We start from the raw sequence: 14137 nt of genomic DNA, 5'->3' as shown, positions 1-14137 counted from the left end.
GAAAGAAGGATCCTTTATTGTATGATTATATGATAGCGGAACAAACACTGGTAGCAGTTACTTCTGTAAAATATCTGGGAGTATGCATGCGGAGTGATTTGAAGTGGAATGATCATATAAAATTAATTGTTGGTAAGGCGGGTACCAGGTTGAGGTTCATTGGGAGAGTGCTTGGAAAATGTGGACCATCAACAAAGGAGGTGGCTTAAAAAACACTCGTTCGACCTATACTTGAGTATTGCTCATCAGTGTGGGATCCGTACCAGATCGGTTTGACGGAGGAGATAGAGAAGATCCAAAGAAGAGCGGCGCGTTTCGTCACAGGGTTATTTGGTAACCGTGATAGCGTTACGGAGATGTTTAATAAACTCAAGTGGCAGACTCTGCAAGAGAGGCGCTCTGCATCGCGGTGTAGATTGCTCGCCAGGTTTCGAGAGGGTACGTTTCTGGATGAGGTATCGAATATATTGCTTCCCCCTGCTTATACCTCCCGAGGAGATCACGAATGTAAAATTAGAGAGATTAGAGCGCGCACGGAGGCTTTCAGACAGTCGTTCTTCCCGCTAACCATACGCGACTGGAACAGGAAAGGGAGGTAATGACAGTGGCACGTAAAGTGCCCTCCGCCACACACCGTTGGGTGGCTTGCGGAGTATAAATGTAGATGTAGATGTAGAACCATTCACAATTTTTGCCACTCACACGTCCTTCAGTTAGCAAATTAACCACTCCTTGATGTCGCAGGATGTCTTTTTATCAACGAATCCCTTCCTTCAGTCTCTCTATGAAACCTTTTCGTCGTCAGTACGATATCACCATTTACTCCATCTGCCTACGTATTTATCTGCATCCTTCCTTAACATCCCACTTCAGAAGCTTTATTCTCTTTTTATCCATACTTCCTGTAGTTCGCGTTTCACTTCCATACAAAGGTACACTCCAGTTACTTCCTGAAAAGTCTGACACTTAAACTTATAATCACTTTTAACACACTATGTCTCTCTTGTTATTGTGAGTCTGCATTTTATATCCTGCCTACTTCAGGCGTCGTCAGTTATTTTGCTGCCCAAACAATAAGACGCGTCTACAACGTTTATTGTGTATTTCCTAATCTGATCCCCTTAGTATCGCTTGATTTATTTCGTCCATACTGGATTAACCTCGTCATAATTTTGTTGATGTTCATTTTATATAGTCTTTTCAGGACACTGGTGAAATTCTTTCCAAGTCCTTTACCACTTCTAACAGAATTACAATGTCCTCACCGAACATAAAGGCTTTCATTTTTCTCCCTAAACTGTAATTCATTTCCATATTTCCCCTTGGTTCCTTTCACTGCCTGCTCAATGGACAGATTTAATAATATCAACGATAGGCTACAATACTATCTTGTTTCCTTGGAAAGTACTACCTCCGTTTCATATTTTCTTATAATAGTGGTTTCACTTTTGAACAACTTGTAGGTAAGCTGTATTGTACCCCCATAACGTTACAATTCTTGATGATACAGAACGGTACGGGATCACCAATTTCTTCGTAATAGAAGTATAAAATTTATCATTGAAAATTTTAAAAACTAATGGAATGTTATGGTACACCTTTAAAAGAGTGTGGTGAACTACGCGGAAGCACAGTACGAGATCTCAACGTAACAATGCTTAAAAGTATTCATCCATGAAATTGTCTTGTCTAGGAATATTTAAAAAACAATTCTTAATTTCGTATACCATATAAAAGTTATTTGATATGATCATTTGGTACGCCGACACCTCATTGCGTTCCGTATACAGCTTCTTACCAAAGTGCAAAGGGATCCACTGGCTTAACCAGGCCAAGATATAGTCAACTCCTATAGTAACAGCGCGTTCACAAATTTTACTTAGTAAACGGAGATGGAGTTGATTGATCATGCAGTTGCATTGAAGTTTTAAAAGTCTGTCAGCGCACTACTACTATATTTATAACATGCACTTCTTTCTTTCTTTCTTTCTTTCTGCACATGAACTGTTTGATAGTACAGTGCGGTAAGGGATCACCAATTTCTTCGTAATAGAAGTATAACACTTATAATTGAAAACTTATTTACCGTGGAGCAGCTCACAATAATATTTGAAACCTCCAAAAAATATCAAAAACAGAGTACGAAACGGCTGTAACTGACGATGCAGAACTCTTATTTTGGTACATATCTAACAATATCATGATTTAATAATAACAAAAATAAAAGTAAATAAAAAACGTCATGAAACGACCCTGTACCTTTGGATTACTGTGGCTGAGGACATGTATGGCTTCAGCATAGCTATGCGACGTCTGCAGTGTGTGTGAAACCTTCTGCCAGGGGGCTATTCGGCTGGTGGCGCGCGCGCCTGGGAATTTATCCCGTTTGCAAACAGCTGGCGACACACGAGCCCGTTTCTGCAGGCCACTTTCGCGGCTATTTTTGACGGATTCGGAGCACCTGTCTCACACCCGTCGTTTCCCACTAATGTGCAGCCATGCCCGTCGGTTCCGGTCTCTCAGATACGTCCGAAGGTCGGGGCCCTTCGCGTATGGTGTAAATCGTCGGACTTTGGACATTTATCTGGAACCCCAGGACTGCAGTTCATACATTGAAATCAGTCCTACCCGTACAGGAAGCACGGGAGTAGCAGGAAAACTTCACTGAAGTTTGAAAAGTAACGCGAAAATAGATTTGCATAACGAAGGGTTGGATGTCAAATGCGGGCATATTGTAAGATTACGACAGCACGACATAGTGTAGAGAAAAGGTGAGTCGCTGGAAGCTGAATTGTAACAGAGTACCTTACGGAGTAGGTGATGCGTTCGAAGACACCAGCCTAACTTTGGACACTTTTTAACGTTTCCATTAGTTGAATTTACTTCTTTCTAGCGTCCATATTCGATTTAGAAGGCTCTTATTTCTGCATGGGACACCTCTGTAGACTAGTTTCGTAATCGAGGGACTGATGTCCTCGTTGTTTGTTCCTTAATCTTCCACACAACCAACCACTCATCAAATAATTCTTTATCGATAGGTCCAAGTACGAGTACGTAGTCCTGGATGGCGACTGTTCACTATAAATTAGGAGACGTCTGGTGTACCGCAAACAAACATCAATGGACCGACCACATTTTTGACGTCGTTGAGTAAAACGCATAACCCGTACTGTTCGGTATAACGTTCATTTCCACTTCTTTAATTTTTGTACAAACACAGGAATTTTGTAACTGATCATTTTAACTGTGTATTTTCAGTGATTCGTAAAATAAGTCTCTTCCTTCTATTTGGCAGCATCTTTACTACTCGACTGAGAACTCGCTTTAGATTATGATAATGAGTCAGTCATCCTGAGATGCAGTGAAGCCTTCATCATATACCGGGTGATCAAAAAGTCAATATAAATTTGAAAACTGAATAAATCACGGAAAATGTAGATAGAGAGGTACAAATTGACATACATGCTTGGAATGACATTGGGTTTTATTAGAACAAAAAAAAAACACACAAATGTTCAAAAATGTCCGACCAATGGCGCTACATCTGATCAGAATAGCAATAATTAGCGTAACAAAGTAAGACAAAGCAAAGATGATGGTCTTTACAGGAAATGCTCATTATGTCCATCATTCCTCAAGAATAGCTGTAGTCGAGGAATAATGTTGTGAACAGCACTGTAAAGCACGTCCGGAGTTATGGTGAGGCATTGGCATTGGATGTTTTCTTTCAGCATCCGTAGAGATGTCGGTCGATCACGATACACTTGCGACTTCAGGTAACCGCAAAGCCAATAATTGCACGGACTCAGGTCTAGGGATCTGGGAGGCCAAGCATGACGAAAGTGGCGGCTGAGCAAACTATCACCACCAAACGACGCGCGGAAGAGATCTTTCATGCATCTGCAATTTTTTTTATTCTGATAAAACCCCATGTCATTCCAAGCATGTGTGTCAATTTTTACCCTCTATCTACATTATTCCGTGGTTTATTAAGTTTTCAAATTTATACTGACTTTTTGATCACCCGGTATATGGGTAGAAACCTCAGGCTAAAATTAAATGGAGGTCATTTCCTGAATTATGGGCGCTTTTCCATCCCGTTTATGTAGGAAATCAGAGCACTTCGAAGGTAGAAATAATGTTTAATTAGCACTTCGAGACGACAGAGGGTAAGACAAACGCTCGTCTCGTTACAGCGATATGCAGGCTGGCAATGTCCCTCTAAGACTTATTAGGAATATGAGTCAGGATGTGGAACAGCCTTCGAGGTGTGTGCAGGTGGGCAGGTGCTCGCGTGCCGCCGTGGGAACGAAGAATTCCAGGCGGAAGGCGGGTGAGTCAGACGTGGCGCAGGCTCCGCCGCCCTATCGATCGGCGCCGTCAGTCGGGCGTCGCGGCGCTCGGCGTCCACACGGCGCCAACTCCCCAGCAGCCGACGCCGGGACGCCTCTCGGCCGCGCACGGATGCGTGCGGGGTCATTACGGCCCAACTTTGGCGCACTCGCTCCGGGACGCGGGCGGTTCCGCCCCCGCGGTCCACACCTGAAGTTCCCCTCAATCGATTTTGCTAAATCAAAGCACACCGTGATCTGGATGTAAGGACTCGGAATTGGACTCCACTCCTTCGAAACCTCTACGTACGCTCGAACACTGATAAAGAATGAGGCTCAGCCTCCCAAAAGAGATTGGGGAACGCGACAGACCCTGTTTTCATAATGATACTATCTCCAGCAGCACGTAACAATGACGCTCCGTTACATTATACCCAAAACAATTGAACTACATCATCAGCTGAAAACACTTATGATTTTTGAATCGACATTACGAAAGCATGAAATTCGAATGAGAGAAACAAACTAAACTGACTTACCTGAAAATTAAATACTCTAACGGAAAATAATCACAAAACCAGAAAAATAACTCAGAATAATGAAAATTGGAGAGTTTGTATGTTATATGTTATCCTGGGACCTAGAAACGACGGAGAGGCTCCGCCCCCGCCGCAGCCCACGACGACTACCGCAGTCCAGGTCACCCCACACCGAACCCAGAGTTATTGGGCCGTTCGGCCCCCGGTGGACTCCCTTCAAGGAACGTCTCACACCAGACGAGTGTAACCCCTGTGTCTGCGTGGTGGAGTAATGGTGGTGTACGCGTACGTGGAGAACTTGTTTGCGCAGCAATCGCCAACATAGTGTAGCTGAGGTGGAATAAGGGGAACCAGCCCGCATTCGCCGAGGCAGATGAAAAACCGCCTAAAAACCATGCACAGACTGTCCGGCTGACCAGAGCTCTACACAAGTCCGCTGGGCGGATTCGTGATGGGGACCAGGCGCTCCTTCCTGCTCCAGGAAGCTGTACGTTAGACCATCAGCTAACCAGGCGGGCTATTTTGGAGAGTACATTTGTCTAGGTAACATATTTAAGCGATTAACATTGCGAAAGGATAGATTAATTCTAGAACGAGATAAACCATTGCAAATGCGAAATGCTGGTACAATAACAACTGTTGTAGCCGCCAGAATGCTGAATGCATGTATGTAAACGTGCATGCATTGTGTTGTACAGGTGGAGAATGGAAGTTTTTGGGGTGGAGTTCCGTGCCTGTTGCTCTTGTCGGTCTATACAAGGGCGGTTAATGCTAGTTTGGATGACGCTGGGGTTGTCGCCCGAAAATGTCCCATATGTGCTCAATTGGAGTCAGATTTGGTGATCGAGCAGGCTAAGGCAGCACGTCAGCACACTCTAGAGCAAGCCGGGTTACAACAGTGGTAAGTTGACGAGCGTTATCCTGTTGAAAAACACCCTCTGGCAGGCTGTTCATGAACGGCAGCACAACAGATCGAATCGCTCGATTTACGTACATATTTGCTGCCCAGATAGTCACTCTAATGCTCCTATCATATGGAATCGCACCCCAGACCATAACTCCGGGTGTATGTCCAGTGTGTCTAGCACGCAGATGGGTTGCTTGCAGGCCCTCAACTGGCCTCCTCCTAACCAAAACACAGCCATCATTGGTACCGAGGAAAAACCAGGTTTCGTCAGAAAACTCAACAGACCACCACCCTGCCATCCAATGAGCTCTCGCTTGACAGCACTGAAGTCGCAAATGGCGATGGTTTGGGATCAGTGGAACGGACGCTACAGGGCGTCTGACTCGGAGCTGTCCTTGAAGTTGCCGATTCGTAACAGTTGTGTCGCTGTAGTGACAACTGCTCCTCAAACTGCTGCTGCAGATTCAGTACAATGTGCCAGAGCCATATGTCGAACACGGCAGTCCCACATGGATGTCTGGAGCCCGGTCTTCTTAGATTAGATTAGATTAGATTAGATTCGATTAACTTTCATTCCTATTGATCTGTAGTGAGGAGCTCCTCCAGGATGTAGAACATGTTAGAAAAACAACAATACATGACAAATATTTACATCTCAAACAAATAAGCTAATGTGCCATTCCACAGGTCCCAAGTGGAATGACGGTCATTTTTTAATGAACACTATATGAAAGAATTATTTTACAAATACTAATGCACTGAATTTAAAATATTTTTTTTTATTTATTTATAAGGTAATAAACATGTAATACAACTTCTATAATACTTATTTTCAATGAACACATGACTGCACTGAAACGGAGCAGAAGTTAGATTGTACTTACACACACACACACACACACACACACACACACACACACACACACACACAAATCAGTTGGTTCTACTGAGAAATGCATCAATGGAGTAGAAGGAGTTGGCCACCAATAAATCTGTTAGGCTTCCCTTAAACTGAATTTCATTGGTTGTTAAGCTTTTTATGGCTGCTGGCAAGTTATTGAAAATGTGTGTTCCTGAATAATGCACACCTTTTTGTACAAGACTAAGTGACTTTAAATCCTTGTGAAGATTATTCTTATTTCTAGTATTGATTGCATGCATTGAGCTGTTGGTTTGAAAAAGTGATATATTTTTAATGACAAATTTCATTAAGGAATAAATATATTGGGAAGCAGTAGTTAGTATACCTAGTTCCCTAAACAGGCTTCTGCAGGATGTTCTTGAGTTCAGACCACATATAACTCTTACCGCACGTTTTTGTGCCCAGAAAACTTTAGCTTGGCTTGATGAATTACCCCAAAAAATAATCCATATGACATTATGGAATGAAAGTAAGCATAATATGCCAGCTTTTTCATTTTTATATCCCCTATGTCTGACACAATTTGCATTGCAAATAGAGATTTGTTAAGACACTCCAGCAGTTCTGTGGTGTCCTTTTCCCAGTTGAATTTATTATCCAGCTGTAATCCCAAGAGTTTAACACTGTCCACTTCTATCTGTTTGTCATCAAATGTTAGGCATATACTAATGGGACATCCCTTACAAGTTCTGAACTGCATGTAGCGTGAAAAAAAAAAGTTTAGTGACAAGGAATTGGCTAGGAACCAGTGATTAACGTCCACAAATATTTTATTAGCTGATCTTTCTAAGACTACATATGATTTGCTATTTCTTGCGACCGTACATTCTCGTGACCACCACACCAGCAGTCATGCACAGTGGCTACATTTCTGCCAAGTCTTTCTCAAATATCGGTGAAGAAGAAGTGACACTACCGCGTATTAATGATTACCAAATTTGGTAGAAACTTGCAGTAAATGTTACCCTCTGGGAGAATTTTTTGAATTTGACCGTGTGTTACCTAACAGACAGAGGGAATCGAACAGGAAATTCGTAATGGTAGCAGTTAGTAGATACCAGAAACACCAAAATTTTGCAATAATTTACAGTAACAGAGTTCTTGTAATAGAAAAATAAAACGGTCGCCAGCCTAATTAGGCATTATAATTTGGAAACATTTTTAATAAATCTATTTTTACTGTTTCATAAATGCTTTCTCAATGCAATGAACACCTACAATAACCAGACGAACTACACAGTGGGTGACAGTAGTTATCAGCAGCATAGTTAAGCAATCATAGAAATGGAAAAGAGGCTTTATTCCTGTTAACCACGATCTTCGCTTCTACCTTTCACTAATTTGGCACATGAATTGTTTCCTAGGGCATACACAAGACTAAGTGGCATTTGGTAAGAATTAACTTTTGACTACACATATATACACATCACAAATGCAATAAGATAGCACTGTACACATACCTTTTATACATGTTCTTTTAAATAATCACTTCTAGTTTCTTTAGCTAGCAAACAACTATTCAGTTTGGTTTCTTCCTGATAGAAAAGAATGAACTGGGGTCCCACAAACCATCCCTTCTCTATACAAGCTAACTGTATACACTTCACAAAAATATTTTGAATTATGAAAAAATCTGAATTACTTCCACACTTAAGATCATTTATCTTGCAATATTTTAATACCATTTTCACTGACAAAAAACTTCAGAAAAGACTTTCAATTAAAAGTTAACTTCAAATAGTATTAAAATTAAAGTCCCTCGTAACATCACTTGTGAAACAAGTGGTTTTAAATTAATCTCTATTTCGTTCATCAATACTATAACTTTGGCACTTTCCAACTGTAGCAATTCATAGTAAATTAAAAACTTTTCATCTGATAGATATTATGTGCCCCTTATGTTACTCGTGAAGCGAGTAGTTTTCACTGACAATTTTAATTTTCGTACACTGTGAACAATGACACTTGTAAAGTAGAAACTATTCAAAGTAACTTGGAGCTTTTCATAAGTTCGACGTTAAATGAAATGGATTAATGTAAGTCTTTCACAAACAGAATACTCGGACTTACATACTTTGAGGAAAGGACCCTGCTTGGTACCATGATAGGAGTAAATTCATGGTTCGAACAGAAAGTTCAGCAATATTTGAATTATTATTGTAAATTAAATCACACAAACACTCTGGTTCATAATGTTACACATTTCTAACCTGTCGAATCTGATGAAGTGGTGGCGCAATAGTGGTGGCGAGCACGTGGCGGCTACCTAGTCTCTCCTTTGGCAGTAATATGCTCTATTTAGTGCTTCTTGGCGAGGTGAGTATAATTTTTAGAGCCATTTCCAATGCGAGAGCACCATTTTACAGCCACAATTACACCCGAGGCCATTCCATCTCAAATTAGATACTGGATGCCTCGTTCGGCACCTGCGCTGTTGACTTGTCGGCTGCTGGCTACTGACTGTCTGCTGCGCTCTCTCGCTCAGCGCCCAGACCGAGCGCCATTTCCACCTTTTAGCTCGTGCCACACCATTTCCGTAGCGGAGGGGAATCACTATGTCTTTTACATAATACAATACAAAATCCCTAAGTATGAACCAGTTTTTACATTGCAGTTTTTCATACATAAACGTATTTAACAAAATTCCAGTATTCAAACACACTATTACGTTAAACAATTCATGCATCATAAAGTACCACCTCCCTCCAGTGATCCAAAGAACTGAACTAGTAACGAGTAAACACTTCTTAAATAAAGTTGTACTGTACCGATTGCCCACAATCGATTGTGGTGTTACAAAGATACAGCTTATCAGAGCTCTATTCCACAACCTCGTTCAAACTCAGTGACGTGTTGATAATTGCGTCTTAGTCGGCTTAAAGGCATTCTTGACAAACATCAACTCACCACGTCCAGTCTCAAAGGTAACTAACGCTCGCGACTGTTAAGTGTGTGTTTAAAGCAAACCTGATCTGCATCCTCATAGCGGCGCCCCAAGATGCGACTGGTGCGAAATTTGAAGACATCATCTTTCAGAGGTAGATACATGCCTGCCAACTTTCGTTAATACCGCACAACCCACTCTTGGTTTTTCTGTTTTTCTCTCGGACAGTTTATTACCATGTAAGACAGCACGTATAAATTTCAGTTAAAAGTGTCAAACAATTAAAAAGACGTTAAACTCTAATCTTCCTGCCTTTACGAATAAATATTATGTAACCTGCATTTGAACATGTTAACAAATCTCAAGATGGGTTAAGGAATTACCAACTTCACATGTCTTGTGCCGCTAACTACATGCATGTGTATTATGGAATTAGATAATACGTTATGAAGTACTATGTTATACTGAGGCCGGATAATTCCTGCAAAAGAATCAGTACCGATTCCGTTAAGAGCTATGGCGTGAAACTGAGCTCATTACTTATCTTCGGTATATTTTCCCGTGACCGCCTTGCAAAATACGTGCGAATATCAGGCCAAGCACGCTATTGGCAGGGAAATCGCAACAGCAGACATCAGCCGAGACTGAAGGATAAGGGTTACTCAAATGATAACGAGACAGATGGGAATTAAAGCACGTAAGCTATTTACGTTTCAGAAGTAATCGTCGTAACTATTAATACATTTATCCCACTGAGAGACCATACGGTCAATGCCTTCATGGAAGAAAGTTTCCGACTACCTACTGAACCACTGTCGCACGTCTTCGTCCGATGCAATCATGTGAACACGCCAACATGTCACCAAGTTTGTTTCGATTACCCTGCAGAAGCTTCGCTGGTAAGCCTTTATACATTCTCCAAATAGTCCCGATCTCTTTCCAGTATTTTTGGAGCCCCGGACAAAGACATTTGTGTATGTCGATTTGCATCAGACTAAGAGGTGTCCTTTCGATATAAAAAAGTTTACTTGCTTTTTCCCCACCTATCTCATTTTTGTTTACTAATCCTTATACAAAAGCGCAATACTTAACGTGTGGTGGATGTTTCGGGCCCACAGTGAAGCAACCCACACGCCAAACCCGCTTGCCTTACTGTGTTCTGCGACCTAGTTCAGCGGATCACAACCTCTTGATTATTTAAGGGGGGTAGGACGTCAAACGGGCCGACTTGGAGCAGGAGATGCACCACAGGACATTTTATTTTCTACTGTCTATATTTTTACAAATAAAGTCATAAAACTTTGTCAGCATGACCAGGAAGGATTCAGGATTCACACTCATAGCAGTGCAAAAACATAACAAAATAAATTGTTTTTAGATATGAAATTTCATCATTTTTTTCACTTACTCTTGGCTGCATTTGTTGCGATAGGTACATTTTTCTTCACAGGGTAAGAGAGATTCTTTGATTAATTTTGCACATCATACAAACCATACCTACAGGTGTATGAAACTCTAGAATTTTCCAAATCTATTAAAAACTGTGGTAAAAATTGAGATAATTAACTACAAAATTTGATTTTTTTCTAAACATAAAGTTTAAAACGTAACAGCTCATTCATTTTTTCATAAATTAAATAGATTCTAGAGTTTCAGATACCTGTAAGTATGGTTTGTATGCTGTACAAAATTCATCGAGCAGTCTCTCTTATTTACGAAGAAAAGTGTTCCTATAGCAACAAATGCAGCCAATAGTAAGTGAAAAAATGATAAAATTGCACATGTAAAAAAAATTATTTTGTTATGTTTTTGAACTTCCGCTGCTACGAGTGTGAATCCTGAATCCTTCCTGGTCGTGCTGACAAAGTTTTATGAATTTACTTGTAAAAGTATAGACAGTGGAAATTAAAATCTGTGGTGCCTCTCCTGCTCCAAGTCAACCCGTTTGACGTCCTACCCCCCTTGAGTCGATATCTGAGTATACCTGGGACGACGCAGTTGTATACAGGAGTACTCTGTCATTACAGTACTGCTGAGAAATGAAAAAAATGCCCGCAGATGATCAACCTTTGATGCACACAGTGCCACTTGATCAACATAAACGAGTACTATTTAATGTATGTAAATAGGCGAGGTAGGCAGATACACTTCTAAAATCATTTTCCACTATGATGGGACACGCTTTATGGAGTACAAAAAATACTGCTTAATAAATAAAAACGTGTTCCACAAACAGATATCTTGTTTAACTCAAATCGTTGAGTTCGTCGTTGCAACTCAGAGAGCAACTAATGACGCAGCACACTTTGATGCTGTGTTTCTTGACTTTCGGAAAGCAATCGATACTGCCGCCTAATCAACAAAATACAAAATTAGGGAACATCTGAACAGTTGTAGGGAAGCAGCCTACTCACGCTGTAGTAAATTCACATCAGTTTCCATTGTGTGCCAGCCAGTCTGCTGTAACTAGCTCTGACGTCATAAATGTTGCGCAATACCTTAAAAATAAAGCAAATGAACTAAAACTTTTCTAGCATGTCAGAAATAATACTAAATTAATGTGTGTTAAATATCAGTTCGATAACTTCAGCCATTTTCGAAATTTGGACGTTTTTCTGAAAAAATCATTGGCGCAACACAGAAAAGAGCTAGAGACTTCAAAATTTATGTTTAGATTCATCTTTCATAATGATTTAATAAAAACAGTACTTTGGATTTCACAAATTAAGACTTTAGTGGAAATTCATGATTTTCTGGTTTTCGTCTCAAAACTGAAGGAAGCAAGATAGATTAAGTAGGCTAGTAAATAAGGCTAGGATGTTTACATTTAAATAGGTTGGAGGTCCGCTATGACTATGAAGATGTGAAAAGTTTCTTTTGAATACCTATAAAATTATAGCGATAGCGGATCTCAAAAGGGCCAGTTCAGAGCTCATCTACTGCGTGCAGTATAATTAAATTAATTCTCTCGCCCGAAATATTTAACTTAGCCACGTCAAAATTTTATTATCAATACTTACCTGCGTGCTGAATGCACGTTTAAATTAAGAGCTTCCTCGGCCATCAGCAAAAGAAGCTATAAATTATTATGTAACTTGAAGTGGTGCGTTACTAGCCCAGCGGCTAGGCGAGAGAGCCGATTTGATCAGGCGTTCCCTTCGCCGTCCGCACCGCGGCTTTATATATAAGAACGCTGCGCGAGGAAGAAAGGCCCCAGTTCTCTCCAGACGCTGAATAACACGCCATCTGTGTCTCTGCTACAAACAGCCTCGGGTGCCGTATTAAGTTACTAGAGATATGCGGAACCATGAAAACATTTCAAGTGAAGTGTTAATTCTGGGATGATTTTCATTATCTAGCTTCAGTTTGCGTATTGTCGTATTTTCACGCGCCGTCGCGGGACAAACATTCTACCAAATATTTAGCGTGACGTTTGATGAAATATTTTCATCAAATTATGGCGAGCATTCTTTTTAACATTTAATTCGGACATTTATAGTTGCATCAGCGCATTAGACTCTGAACTGCTCTGTTAGTTAGGTTGTAGGGATACTTGTGTTTTTTATCAGTGAATTTCAGAATATACTCAACTATTTTGGAAAACCGTTTTTGATTAGAAATCCCGGACAATCTCCTAATTCCTCAGAGCTATAAGCTGCAGCTATAATAACATTCTCAGATAAAGTGGGCACTAGGATCTCTAATTACTGGATACATGTTTTGTTAAATCACTTTCTGGGTGCTAAAAAGTAAATAGAGAGCCAGTGTTGAGAACGGCGAAAGACAGCATTAACAACATTCTAAAAGCCAGAAACTGATTCTACATGCAAGCATTTATACAGCAATCAGCAATTTAATTATTTTTACAAACTTAACCGCCGCCCCACACAGTCTTGTCATTTCCTAGGAGACAGAACTCGTCCAGTTCTCTCAAAAGGGTCAAATAGTAGTTTTATTTTCGTTATTAACTGGCCTGCCAACGGCCTTGCCGCAGTGGTAACACCGGTTCCCGTCAGATCACCGAAGTTCAGCGCTGTCGGGCTGGGCTAGCACTTGGATGGGTGACCACCCGGTCTGTCCAGCGCTGTTGGCAAGCGGGGTGCACTCAGCCCTTGTGAGGCAAACTGAGGAGCTACTTGACTGAGAAGTAGCGGCTCCGGTCACGAAAACTGACAACGGCCGGGAGAGCGGTGTGCTGACCACATGACCCTCCATATCCGCATCCAGTAATGCCTGTCGGTGAGGATGACACGGCGGCCGGTCGGTACCGTTGGGCCTTCATGGCCTGTTCGGACGGAGTTAAGGTTTAGTATTAACTGGTCTGATAGGGCCCCTGTCCTCTGGCAACCTTTTCCTCTCGGAGTAGCACTCGTACCCAAGTCTTCAATTACTTTTTGCGTATACGAGTGTTCCAATCCCTGTCTTCCCATACATTGTTCACCCTTTCCAACTACCTCGAGTTCCACGTGAGCTATTCTTTTAATGTCTTAATCCATGACCTACCATCTTACCGCTTCTCGCTTTCAAAGTTTCTTCACCTCCCAAACGCTCTCA

The 14137-nt window shown here is 41.2% G+C and overlaps 1 pseudogene; it reads left to right on the top strand.

Annotated features, from left to right (window-relative positions):
• Positions 1 to 13558: 13558 nt before the first annotated feature.
• On the top strand, positions 13559 to 13676 carry LOC124616985 (annotated as a pseudogene).
• The last annotated feature ends 461 nt before the right edge of the window (positions 13677 to 14137 follow it).

This window comes from Schistocerca americana, chromosome 5, assembly GCF_021461395.2.
Source record: "Schistocerca americana isolate TAMUIC-IGC-003095 chromosome 5, iqSchAmer2.1, whole genome shotgun sequence".
Taxonomy (NCBI): domain Eukaryota; kingdom Metazoa; phylum Arthropoda; class Insecta; order Orthoptera; family Acrididae; genus Schistocerca; species Schistocerca americana.
The sequence above is the reverse complement of the archived record's forward strand: the minus strand, read 5'-3'. Positions and strand labels throughout refer to the sequence as shown.